Below are 14,013 nucleotides of genomic sequence, written 5' to 3'. Positions count from 1 at the left end.
ACTGAAATAAAAAATATAATTGATTGCCATCATCATGGAAACGGCTTTACGAGCAAATCGGTCAGATGAATATTACTGCTTCCCATTTTCAACCAGTGAAGAGTTGCCATTGATAAAGACAGCCAATAATCTATCAAGAATGCTCAAGATATGTTATATAATACAACATGCCTGTTCATAGACGATAAAAAACTAGAAAATAACTTATGTGAACTTCTTGATTGCATCATGCAAGACAAGCACAAAATCACCACCCATGCCTTTGGAGAACACTGGACCATGCACCTTGAAAAACTTTGGCTCCTTCATCACAAGCAGTCTTCTTCCTTCAGCAGTCAAGCGAGTCTTTTTACATGATGCCAGTTCCTTTGCTGCCTGACTGCATCATCATACAGCAACGAACAGCGTCAAATGAATAGGAAGTCAACCCAGCAACCACTGTGATGGGTTGTGCAGTCATCCAGCTCAGGAAGATGTGAGCACTCTTGGGATCTGGAACCATTCCCTTTGCAGTGTCATAGATACCGAAGTAGGCAGCTCAGTAGGTGATAATACCCTGCACACATTGAAGCCTTGGTACAGGCCCTTTAATCCCATCAGATTTGTAGATCTTAACCAGACAGTTGCCAAGGCCTCTGAATTCCCATTCAGCTCGAGCGTTGCCCACATCAGCTGGTAGATGGTTTCTGGCAAAATCAAGAGGATTCACAAAACAGAAGGATGTGGCTGCCCTGGCACCACCTGATGCCAGATTCCCCACAAAAGTAGTGCCAAAACTGGGTTCTCTTGTCCATACCACACATGAAGATCTGCTTGTATTTATCTTTGAAGGCAAAGTTGTGAGCCTGGGTGGGGAAGTATCTGATGACATCGGCCATCTTGCCATGCCAGAAAAACAGGACTCCTTGCTCCTTGAGGATGTGAACCATGCAGTCTATTATGCCCCTGTGATTTGCTTGCTGGTATGTTGCACCTGCAGTAGCAGCAGCTTGACCCGCTCTCTGGGCACTACTGCAGCCACTCCACCCACCAGGAAGTCCTCGGTGAAGGACACAGCGGCATCTGCCATGTTGAAAGGAAAGAGCAGGTGGGCAACTGGGGGACTGCGGTGAGAACTGCTAGGACTCTGGGGCTCTGAGCTCCAATGTAATTTATTTATTTATTTATTTATTTATTTATTTATTTATTTAGAGAGCCAACATGTGCAAGTGGCAGAGGGGCAGAGGGAGAGGAAGAGGGAGAAGGAGAGAAACTGGCTCCTGCCCAGCGGGAGCCCCAGACAGAGCTGGATCTCACCACCCTGAGATCATGACCTGAGCCATAATCAAGAGTGGGAGGCTTAACCGACTGAGCCACCCAGGCACCTCCCCCCCCCAATGTGAGTAATTTTAAATGTTGTAAAGATACATTGGGATTTTTCCCCAATATGTAAGAAAGAAAGAACAGATTAAATCTTTCAATCCAAGAAAGAGCAAGGAATCTCACATTTATTTAATAATTGGTATGTTCCAGGCATGGTCCATACATTAAAGCATTCAAAACAGAGTTCTTGTTGGATTGAAGTATCTAAAACACATAAAACCCTGGAACACCTGTGCACAGTATCTGGTTTTCAGTAAGTTTTAGAGCCTCTTTTTCTTTCCCTTTTCTCCTTTTCCAGCCCAAGATTATTATGATCATTTCAGATAAAAGACTTTTTGCCAATGCACATAGCAAATTATTTTATTTTGTATCATTATACACAAACAATATGGACACTTTATGCAAAGCTGTATTTTCCAAATGCATGGGTTCCAAAACTTATGAACATTGGATTACCTGAAAGCCTGTGCAAAAATTTAAGGCAAAATGGGGAAAAGAAAATAGTATGCTGTGGTTTATGAAGCTAATTATGTGATCACATTTTCCCTGATGGCGTTTTTCAAAGAACTGGGAGTGGTTTATTAAAATTGAGAATTCCTGCATAATATGTGAAGTTATACAGATCTGAGAGTACAGTTGCAAATGGTGGAAAAGCAGTAAAAATATTAATGATTTTGAAAAAAAATAGTGTTTTGACAAAAAGGCATTGTCATATGAAAGAAGGTCGTAAACACAATGTTGGTAAACTAGCAGACACTGTGGGTATATGAAAGAAGTCCCTGATCATATGTCAGTACTTTGTAATGGAAGATAAAGCTAAAGATGTAAGTAATAGACATCATACGGAAGATCGTGTCGTGGTGATCTGATCTGGCTTCATTATACTTTCTGGCCTCCTTTCCTTTCTCCAAAAGCATTTTCTTTCCTCACCTATTTAACTGATAGACCACCTATTATATAAGTTTCAGATTTCATGGGAAGTACAATATAGTACAGAATAGGATACATTTTACAGAGTAAATACGTAGTTACAAAGAAATATGATATCTACATGTGAGATCAAAATGCCGTGAGTGCCCGGGTGATGCAGCTGGTGGATTGTGCAGAAAAAACATTTTATAAAAGGAGACAAAAAAGTGCCAAGAAAAATTGAAACAATGAAACATGAACAGATACAGGGAGTAGTGGGGCAAGATAGGGGATCACACCAAATTAGCACAAGAAGGTCAGAGCTACTTATAGGTAGCCAGTTGTTATCATATATATTTTTTAAAAAGGTGTCCTGGTTTTGTTAGTTCTACTTTATGATTAGTCCCAAGTCCTTTCTTTCACATGGAGTATCTTCACTGTGTATGTGTATGTATGTGTGTAAATACTGCATTAGGCTAGAGCACATGAATGTGCACATGCATACCCATGTATGATAAAACATGGGCACGAGGCAGCTGTTTGTAATTTTTGGCCTGCCACAGGGTAAGTGTCCGATAATATGTGTTGTTTATATGAGCACTGTTAATAAAAAATGTGATTTGCCTTCACATATTCCAGATTAAATAATAACGTAAAATTCCAAGTTGGAAATATTTCATCAGCCCACCCATTCCTCCAACGCAATGATTTTAGAATGCTGTATCTCCTTTGTTCTAAGTTGAAATTAGAAAGAAAGATGATGAAATAGACAAAAAGGCAAAAGGTCACGTAGCACCCTGAGATGTGTACAGGGCTTTCCCTGAGCTAGGAGAAAAGCAGTCTCTAGTGAGACTACAAATGTCTTTTTAAAAGGTTGCTGACACTGTCAGGTGTAGTAGGTGAGAAATCTGTGTAATCTCGTTTGATGTCAGATCCAAGGACAAAGTATGACTTCATTGCCCAGAGCAGGACTGTTATTTGAATAGGTCACTTCAATTTCTAGGTCTATCTCTCAGGAAATTTTTGAAAGAATGCTAAAATATGAAAAAAAAAAAGATAGTTAAATTCTTTAAGAAGATTTTTTTGAGTAGTTCTTGATAAGGGGAATTTAAATTAATTAGAAGAAAATACTTTGCATTATGATCTCTGTTAGCATTTTGAAAATTTAAAGAGAGTTGGGGAATGAAAAGTTATTGTGGAAGTCTAATATGCAACTAAAGCAAGATCTTAACAGATTGACACACTAAGTCCTTATACATTTTATTGAAGCTTCTTAGGAAAATGAGTTGTAAGAATTTGCCACTGATTGAGCAGAAAGATGATGTTGATCAAAATCTAATAAGCAAAACTAAATAAGTTTAGGAGAAGAAATCACTGGTACTTTTAAATATGTGAATTAGGCCTATGACTATATGGTTTCATGAAATACGCTTTTAAAAGATACAGAATTTGTAAAATGTGAAATAAATATATACTTTTTCTCTATCAAATTATAAGGGCACTTCCAGAGCTATAAAAAAAATGTTTGTATATTTTTTCTACAATGCCTCTGGCTGCTACCATGTAACTCAAATTGTTTTCTTTTTCTCATTCCTTAGTGTCTTGTTTATGAGGAGATATCAATGTCTAAAATATCTGCAAAACTTTTTAAAATGCAACAAATTGAGGGTATCATCCAACAGCAAAGGCAAATGGTCAATGTGGACAAACATGGAAGAGCAGCAAGGTTAAGGAAAGATTGCTGTATATTTCACAGTGTCAAACAGTAAGTTCAATACATAATACAACAAATGTGAAATCTACAATGTCAACTAGAGATGGAGGCTGGGGATATTACAGACTGACATTCCTGTAATTAAGGAATGAAAAAAATAGCAACATTTCAGGACATAACAAAGTACACCATCTGGGCCTGCCAACTATAAATATTAAATATGGAAAAAGAAAGGACAAACAAAGCTAATATAAGCATCAAGTCATTTTGCAAATTCATAAAGAATCAAAGAAAATCAAAGAATCATTATAGCCTCTAAATGCTTCTAAGGGTAATTTGTTGATAAAAGGAGTTGGCATCACTTCATAATTTACAAAGGAAGATAGAAGACAGATGTCAGAAGCAGATGTACACTTCCCAGAAAGGGGAAGAAGGAACGCTGAAGCAAATCAGGATCATTTGCAAAATAGAGATCAGATAAACTGGAAAAAAATAAGGACTGAAAAAGCACTACTTCTATAGAGTTGACTTAGTCTTCCTATCAAATTGATGCAAATCTCCAGGTCACAACTTCTCAAATTTGGAAGTGCATTGGTTGAATAGACAAGTTATTGCTTATCTACTCATTGCATAGCATTATGCCAGACCAGAAAGATGTATTGAGATAAAGAGGACAACTAGCTGCAGAGACCTCAAGAGAGGACCATTTATAAGTGCACAAGTGTTCACACAAGTCAGAGTGTGTTGATAAATTCTTCACACGATAGTGGAACAAGAGTGATTCTTGTATCTATCAGTCATCCATTAAGTCAACTACTCATTCACCATCCATCCATCTGCAAATAATTGAGAGTCTATTCTAGTTATAGCCTCAGACACAATATATTGAGAGTATTTTAGAGGTCAAACAGTTATAACAAAAGGATAATTAATTTCATATAAGAGCTCTTTATTGGATTTGAAACATTGGATCTCAGTCATTATTTAAATGCATAAATGCAAACTCTATTTGTCTAATTATCTTCTGAGTACTTCAAAATGAGAGTAAAATGAGAGGAACTGTACTTTCTATTTCATTCGAGCATCCTATTTTATATATGTGTATGTATTAATGTGTGTATATATTAATATGCATATGTATGAACCAAAAATATGTGTCTGCATGTGTAATATATGTTGTATGTGTGTGGGTGTATATATGAAATATAGGTGAAAAATCATTATTCTTAGATTCACCAATAGAATTGGCCACGTACACATGCTTATGTAGATGATTTTCAGCTGACAAAGTATTTGAGACTCAGCAGAACTGATCACAATTTTAACCTGTAAAGTAATATATATCTCTATACTCAGAATTGCTTTGCTATCTTCTATCACTTACTCAAAGAAGGTAAACAATATAACTAACAAGGATTTTAACAACTGGTAATATTGATCACACCTACCCTCTCTTCTTCTTAATGACCCTAATGATCTTCATCTTTTAGGACCAGCTGTTCACGTCCAATCTATTCCACTTCGGCTTTCCTAGAAAGACAGGTTCAAACACATCCTCTTACCCCTTTGAACTTGCAAAATATTTAACGTCAGTTTATCCTTTAGTAAACTAACATTATGAAAAAGCAAAGTGGTTTAAAAGAAAAGATTGCATCAAAAAAAGAAAAAAAAAGCAACCCACAGTTGATTCTATTTAGTAAATGTGTTTTTAGTTTACTGCCAGAGGTTTACAGGCAGAAGTTTATTTGAAGCATATATCAAACCATACTTAATAAAAGCCCAAACCACCATGTAATATTCATCTACATAATCTATAGATATAAACACTTCCAAATCTCTGGCTTTATTGAGCTATTATTATTTGAAGTATATTGAATTAGGTAGTGTAACTGCCAAGTTTATAACAACATGAGCTCAGCTATGGCAAGTCACAAGCTATACTTTTGTGGGCTGCCAGTACAACCACTAAATGGGAAACTCAGCATGTACCTATTCTTGATCTCAAAAGAACCAACTGAAAATAGAAAGGCTTAGCACAAACCCCCATTAATATGTACAATCTGTGATGTGTGTGTGTATACACATGCATCATATTTTGCCGGGGACAGAATTGGTTTATGCCTACTGTTGTGGTATGATTATTAATAGTGCCTCCTTTCTTATACATTTAGCTGCATATATATAAATATCTGTATGTAATATTGAATTGGACAAATGAAAGTTCACATATTATATCTCTTTCTTCTTGGAGACTACTTTCAAGCATATCAACATGTCTACTTACACTCATACAGGCACACACACAAGCATATATTTACATGAATATATGTACTCACACACATTAATAGACAGTTCTTTACATCATAATAGGCCATGGGTATAGTTTTTGGCACATAGATTTCTCCCTCTAATTGTATATGCAACATTAGCCACTATGTTATTTTTTCTGTCTTTAACTGAAAATGCTGATTTAAAAAGAAAGACATGGTTCATTCCCCCCTCTGTTTACCCCCTTCATTCTTCCCTTCCTTCTCCTACCAATCTTCCTATTTCTTATATTCCATAAATGAGTGAAACCATATGATAATTGTCTTTCTCTGCTTGACTTATTTCACTTAGCATAATCTCTAATGAATCATGGAACACTGCATCAAAAACTGGGGATGTACTGTATGGCGATTAATATAACAAAATAAAAATTATAAACATTTTTTAATAAAAAAAGAAAAGAAAAATAAAAAGAAAGACAGAGGGGGCGCCTGGGTGGCTCAGTAGTTAAGCGTCTGCCTTTGGCTCAGGGCGTGATTCCAGAGTCCTGGGATTGAGCCCCACATCGAGCCTGCTTCTTCCTCTCCCACTCCCCCTCTCTCGCTGGCTGTCTCTCTCTCTGTCAAATAAACAAATAAAATCTTAAAAAAAAAAAAAAGAAAGAGACATGCACAAGATGGAGATGTCTAGAAGTGATAAATCTATTTTTGTTTGGTGAAGTCGTGGAGCTGATTAATAATAAGAGCTACGAGTTGCAACCCTGCAAAGAAAATACTTTTGAGGCTACTAGATGAAACTGGAAGTCCATCTCCCTAAAGGAAGTAGAGGTAAGTTGTTTATAAATGTATTCTGCATATCTGACGTAGGATTTAACTTAAGCAAGAGCCTTCAAGTGATGCATTAAACAAATGGTGTTGGAGAACAAACTATATCACTTTTAAGACAAAGTCATTTTTTTCAGACATTTAAATGTGTTAAGTGTCACTGGATGTTCCATCAGTAAACTAGGAGAATAAAAGGCAATAACAATTTGTGAAACATGTTAGGGACCATTTCCTTCCCATTTTGAATCAAAGGCAGTAATTTGAACAAAAAAAAAAAAAAGAAAGAAAAAAAAGAAAAAGTAAAAGTCTAGGAAACTAGCTACTGTGGATGGAATAGCAGCAATAAGTTTCTTGTAAGCTTTTACTGATCACCTAAAAATATTTGGTCTGGATAAATATCTCACATAGTTGTTTTTTTTTTTTTTCCCTTCCTCTACAACTATTAAAAAACAAAACAACAAAACAAGCAAACATCTTGTCTCCACTACCTCACGTGAATCAATTCAAAGTTCCTATTGTTCCCCTTTGCTGCTACCAGTCTTATCAGCACCCCTCCAAGTACCCTCATCTGCAGGTCTACTGCCAGTTCCTTCTCAAGGAAAAAAGTCTAGAAAACAGAAAGTTGCTACTCCCATTGCCTGAAGGACAAGGTTGTGAGATAAAGGAACAAATCACCCAATTCCTTACCCATAATGTGATGTGAGGGAACAGGGGAGGATAATGGTGAAAAGGTTTGGATAACAGAATCCAAAAGGTATAAAATGGATTTAAAATGTGTTTGCTAGCAGGAACAGGTAACTGAGCTTCATAAAAAGTTGGATTGGAGGGCTGTCAATTTAGGAAATTGCAAGGAGCACATCGATCCAGAAAAGCAACATTGGAGGGACAAGCGTTGGCAGCTAAGAGACTTCCTAAGGAGACAAAAGGATTCTGTTGTGTCTGTAGGGATGTGTGCATTGTTTCAACAATTTTCATAGAGTTTAATAAATCCACTCATGGTTGGTAGAAATGACTTTCTTCTGTGACTCCTGAAGAGCTGGTTTCGCATTGTTGGACAGGGGTAACACTCAAACTGAAAATACAAACATAGATATAGCCCCGAGAATAGAAATCACGTAAAAATCCACACAGATTTAGATGGTGGCTTCTGAAAGCTTTGGATAAGAAAGGCACGTTTCTCTTTAATATTTTCAGTGAAGTATCCCATATTTTAAATTCTAATCCACAATACATGTTTTCTTTTAACTTATGAGCAGGGAATAGGCCTTTAATTCCTGATTTGGTAACAAATTACTTACTCGTCAAGATTCTTTAAAAAGGAAGAAATTATAAACTATTGTAAGAATATGATGCTTTTGAAATCTTTAAATTGGGTTTTTCAAACATTATTACCAGTTGTCTACTCAAATGAAGTACTTGGGAATGAATTTACTTGTTTTATTTATTTTTAATTTTTATTTTTTTGTTTTATTAAGTAAACTTACTGAAATTAAATTCTGTGGGTGAGCAACCACAGTTGAATAAATACAATTTGAAATGAGGGATTCTTTTGATCTTTTTAAAATTTTTTTGTATTTTCCCTAATGTATACTCACTGTAATTACCTACGAAGGAGTAAAAACAATTAAAAAATGACAATATCAAAATCTTTTTATTTTAAATTATGAAATATTCCTTAAAGAGAGGAAAGTACAAAGATTTTAATGTCAAGTACAAAGATTAAACTACCATCCAATTTGAGAAAACTGTTTTTTTGAGAAAACTTTTGCTATATTATATATACATCTTTCTGGAAAAAAAATGAGAGTTTAATTCCCATTTGTGTTCTTGCTTCTTTTTCAGAATCACTGTGGCTATTCTTGATGATTTACTCATATCTGTACATTTCAGGAATATTATGTCAATTTCTTATGAAATTATTTGGATTCCTATGGGATTGCCATCACCGTAATATTGATGACTTGGAAATATGCAGCTTTCCATGTATTTAGGTCCACTTCTATTTCTTTCAAGAAAACATCATACTTTTCTCCAAAAAGTTTTACATAGACTTATTTTTTTTTAAGATTTACTTATTTATTTGACAGAGAAAGCACAAGTAGGCAGAGCAGCGAGCAGATAGAAGGGAGAAGCAGGCTCCCTGCTGAGCAGAGAGCCAGATCCCAGGACCCTGGGATCATGACCTGAGCCAAAGGCAGATGCTTAACTGACTGAGCCATCCAGATGTCCCTTACTAGTAATCTTTTTGGCTTTTTTGTTTGGTTTCAACTGGTTTGGGTTTGTTTTTTATTTATTTTGTTATCACCTATTTCAGACATCCTATTTTAAAATATTTATTGTACATGTTCTATTTTTCACTCCTTTTCTTTCTTGAATTTTGTTGATCTACTCTATTGTCCACTTTTTGAAAGATGTGTATTCCTATAGTACTCATTTAGCAACAAACTCTTAGTTTTTAACATGTGTACTTAATTTCACAAAGTCCTAATGTAATCAATGTCTCTTATCAACCTGTGAGAAAATAAAGGAATTTTAGAATGATTCAACAATTTCCTCTCTCCTCACTATGCTTATGTTCTCATCTTTAAATAAGACTATTTTTAGTCAGTCAATGAATAATTATATTCACCAAAAATTTGCCTTTTTTCCCCCTAAACTTTCTATGTGCATTTCAATCTTTCCTACTGGATATATACTTTAGTAATTTAGTTCGTGAGACCCATGAGTGATACCCACTCTTTAATTTAAAATATCTGCATGTCACCTTCACTTTTGAATGATAACTGGTCTGGGTAGAGAATTCTAGTTTAATGAACACTTTCTTCAATTTTTTGATGAAAATTCTTTCGTCAATCTAATTAGCATGTTTTGTACATGATCCATTTATTATCTCTAGTCACTGGTAATATTATCTCTTTGAGAATATGAATTTTATTTTTTTAATATCTCACTTTAATGTCTTTTCTCTATGCTACCCTTCTGGCACTCAGTAAATGAATTCCTTATAGGCTCTCAACTTTATGCAAGAAGTCAGTGGGCACTCTGCCTTGATTGTATATATGGCAACTTCCCTTGCTCACGCCATTACAAAAATTCAGCTCTCAATTCAGATATCAAAGCTCTAATGTGCGGGTGTCATTTGAATTTTTTCTGATGGTGCTCTATTTTAAAAATTAAAAATATTTTAGTCTCCACAGTGCTTCTATGTATTTTTAGTGAGAATAAGACCAATTCCAGTCAAGTTCTTTTGCCATATATTTATTCATGTGCTTCTCTAAAATATAAATATCCAAAATATAGAAAATACTTCGATTTCTTTCAAATGAAAAAGACAGCGTGTCTGGGTGGCTCAGTCAGTTAAGCATCCAACTCTTGGTTTTGGCTCAAGTCGTGATCTCAGGGTCCATGCTCAGTGAACAGTCTGCTGGAGGAATCTCTTCCTCTCCCTCTGACCATCCCCCTGCTCCCACTCTTTCTCCATATATATAATAAATAAATAAATCTTAAAAAAAAAGACAAAAGAATCAAAACATAAAATCTGTGCATTTATTGCTTCTTGCCATACAGTTTATTCTCAGCTCAGTTAAGTTTAAAGATTTGCCAGCTTTTTTCTTTTGTCCCCTAGCAGGTTGACTGTGTCTGTCTTTTTTTTTTTTTCTTTTATTTCTTTCTTTTCTTTCTTTTTTTTTTTAATACCCTTTAACCCAACTGTTTAGGAAGGACAAGGCATCTTCTTAAAATTCTGCCTATGTTTTCAGGAAATGTCATTCATTTGGCTGAGCTCCCAATGTGTAGCACAGCTTGATTCTCCTTCATAGTCCCCAGAACAGCCAGGCCTGACCCTAGGAAGCTCTTTCAATGACAGGCATTCATTTATCTGAACTTATTCTGAACTTGGAGAATATGGTGTGTGTGTGTGTGTGTGTGTGTGTGTGTGTGTGTGTGTGTGTGTGTGTTTAATGTACTCTGAGAGGCACATTCAATGTCTCTGCGACCAGTCAGTGTTCCTTCTCTAAAAGTTGTTTTAAGTAATAGAATGGTTTTAAGGGGATTCCTTTTCTTTCTATCTTGGTGAAAGCCCTGAAATGTCTGAATGAAAAGGATTTTAAAACATGTTTGGCAGCATCCTTGTTTTAAAGTTGGTGTTTGTCTTTGTTTAGCCAGAAGGTACACCTCGAAGTTAACTCTTATTTTATTTCAATTTAGAAAAAAAGAACAAAAGTAAAAATGACTTGGTGTAAATTGTAATGATGGGATTTTACATAGAAACATTCTGGGACCTTCTAAGTGTTTACATTAAGAGCTTTTCAAATCACACCCAAATTCCACAATCCTAGATTATAAAAAGATGGGTTGCACTATGTTAATCAATATATTACAAGCTTTATTTGTTCATATATTTTTATTGATTACAAAATCTTACTTTGTATAGAAAAATATTATATAAGAAGCAGAAGTTCTAGATCAAATCCTGGATCTACTATTTACTACTTCTGAAAATACAAATAAATTTCTTATGTTTTCTGGCCTTTTTTCTCCTCTGTTTTATAATAAGGATAAAAATCATACTTAGCTCAGGATAGTTTTGAAGAATGATTTCATCAATCCATGTAGAATCCTTGGTATTGTGATTGGTGCTCAGTGAGCTCTCACTAATTGTTAGCTTTTAGTGGGTACTAGGCTTCTAGGCTACTTTCATCCACGAAGTCTATCAGTTGCAAAGAATGTTGCTTTCTTTAATTAATCTCCCTTTTGCAAAGTCAAATTTCTGTTATGGAAAGGTTATTAATATGAAGTTTCATATTTCTTTTTAATTTTAATTATTATTTGTATTTTCTGAATATAGTTGACATACTTCTTATTTATAAAAAAACTGTGGTCTTATTTAATGATTACAAAGGATGTTTTCTATTTTACAATTTTACAGTTCTGTATAATCTCTATTATATCGGCTCAGTCATGTTACTGGGAAATTTTACTTCAATGAATAAGCTAAAAGTAATCGTTAGGAAAAGTCACCTCTGTGCCTCCTTTGCCCTTCTTGTAGTTAAAACCATGTTCATTTGACACATAATTTTCCATCACATAAATCTTTTCTTATTGAAAATATAATACCTTTTCAGTAATAATCTGAATTTCTATGTATATGCTATATAAATTCTACAGTCATGATGTGGACATCCATTGCATTTGGCAATTTTACTGATTGGCTCAACTAAATCTCTTTGGCTACTGTTCAGTTATTTTGTCATAAATTATTTTATACAATGATGAAAAATTAAATCTGTAAAGTGATTGTAACATTAGACTTATAATCATCATCTGTATTCTTACAATGGAGAGATAGTAACAAAATTTGGTAGATTTTTAACTATACTAAAACATACATATACATACATATATTTTTAAATATCCTATATTATTGATTGCTTTTTCAAATAACGCCACGAAAGCAACACATCCTCAAATCGTTCAATATTTTAATACCATTATTTACAATGGATTCATAGTATTGTATCTTATTTAAAACATTTATAATTACCTAAATAAAAATTGTCTCATACTGTTTCAAAATATTTACCTTATAGTGTCCTAAAAAAGAAACTTAAGATTGTGTATAAGTAAATCTTTATATACATATCAGATTATTTTTCAGTCTTTTTTCAGATTCTTGAGTAAAAACCTTAATGTATTTATTTTTTTCTTATTAAAGAATGCAGGCATCTGATCCAATGAGCTCGCTCCAAGTGACAGTTTTTGGAACAACTGACAGATTTCTTTGTAATATCCCCTATTCTGCTATGTTTCCTTGATTAAAGGATTTCAGATTCATTGAAGAAAATTTAAAAAATACAGAAGTATAGGGGCCACTGGGTAGCTCAGTCGGTTAAGCATCTGACTCTTGATTTTGACTTAGGTCATAATCTCAGGGTTGGAGGATCAAGCCCTACATTGGGCTTCTCACTCCGTGGTGAGCCTGATAATGATTTTCTTTCCCCATCTCTGCCCCTACACCCCTACTTGTGTGCATGCATGCACTCTCTCTCTCTCTCTTAAAGAAAAAGTACAGAATTATAAATCAATTGCACACCAATATGTATTAAATTTATATATTTCTGTTGACTTTTCAATATATGGATGCTATTTGGTTTTATTTTCTGGATTTTTTAAGATTCTAGCTTTTTTTCTAATTTAAATTTTTTTCTCAATTTTATTTTTTTCCCCACCAAGGAACAATTTAGTGTTTTCTTGTTTCTCTTCTTACAGTACTGAAGATATAAGTTCCGTTTAATTTTACTAATTGACATGTAGTTTGTTAATGTATTTCCTATCTTACAAAGTTTTAATTATGTATGTATATATGTATGTATCTTAATTTTCAATTTTTTTTACTTTATGAAAAGAAGGTAACAGTTTATTTTTTCTTTTTATAACAAGTTACCAAGGAATGTGAAAAGGAAATAATGACGTAACTGTTAGCTCTCTGTCTCATCTACACTGCCAACACTAATTTTCTCCATGATCATTCTCACATATTTTATATCCACTGAGTAAAACTTAATTCTGTTACTACTGAATGCATTAAAATATTGAACATTTTTTATTCAAGTTTTTATTTAAATTCCAGTTAGTTAACATACAGTGTAATATTAGTTTCAGATGTACGAATTCAGTGATTCAACACTTCCATACATCACGCAGTGCTCCTCACAAGTGCCCTCCTTAATCCCTGTCACCTATTTCACCCATCTCCCCTCTCCTCTCCCCTCTGGTAACCATCAGTTTGTTATCTAATAGTTAAGAGTCTGTTTCCTGGTTTGCCTCTTTTTTTTCCCCACTATGATCATTTGTTTGTTTCTTGGAGCTAGAGTATTATGCTAAGTGAAATAAGCCAGGGAAAGACAAATACCATATGATTTCACTCATATGTGGAAG

At 34.4% G+C, this 14,013-nt stretch overlaps 1 pseudogene; it reads right to left on the bottom strand.

The window, feature by feature from the left end:
• Positions 1-204: 204 nt before the first annotated feature.
• LOC123775424 (ADP/ATP translocase 2 pseudogene) lies at positions 205-1,069 on the bottom strand (annotated as a pseudogene).
• Between the last annotated feature and the right edge of the window lie 12,944 nt (positions 1,070-14,013).

The sequence above is a fragment of the Ursus americanus genome, chromosome 8, assembly GCF_024610735.1.
Source record: "Ursus americanus isolate L20-20 chromosome 8, mUrsAme1.1.p, whole genome shotgun sequence".
Lineage (NCBI taxonomy): Eukaryota > Metazoa > Chordata > Mammalia > Carnivora > Ursidae > Ursus > Ursus americanus.
This window is presented reverse-complemented; position numbering and strand designations above follow the sequence as displayed.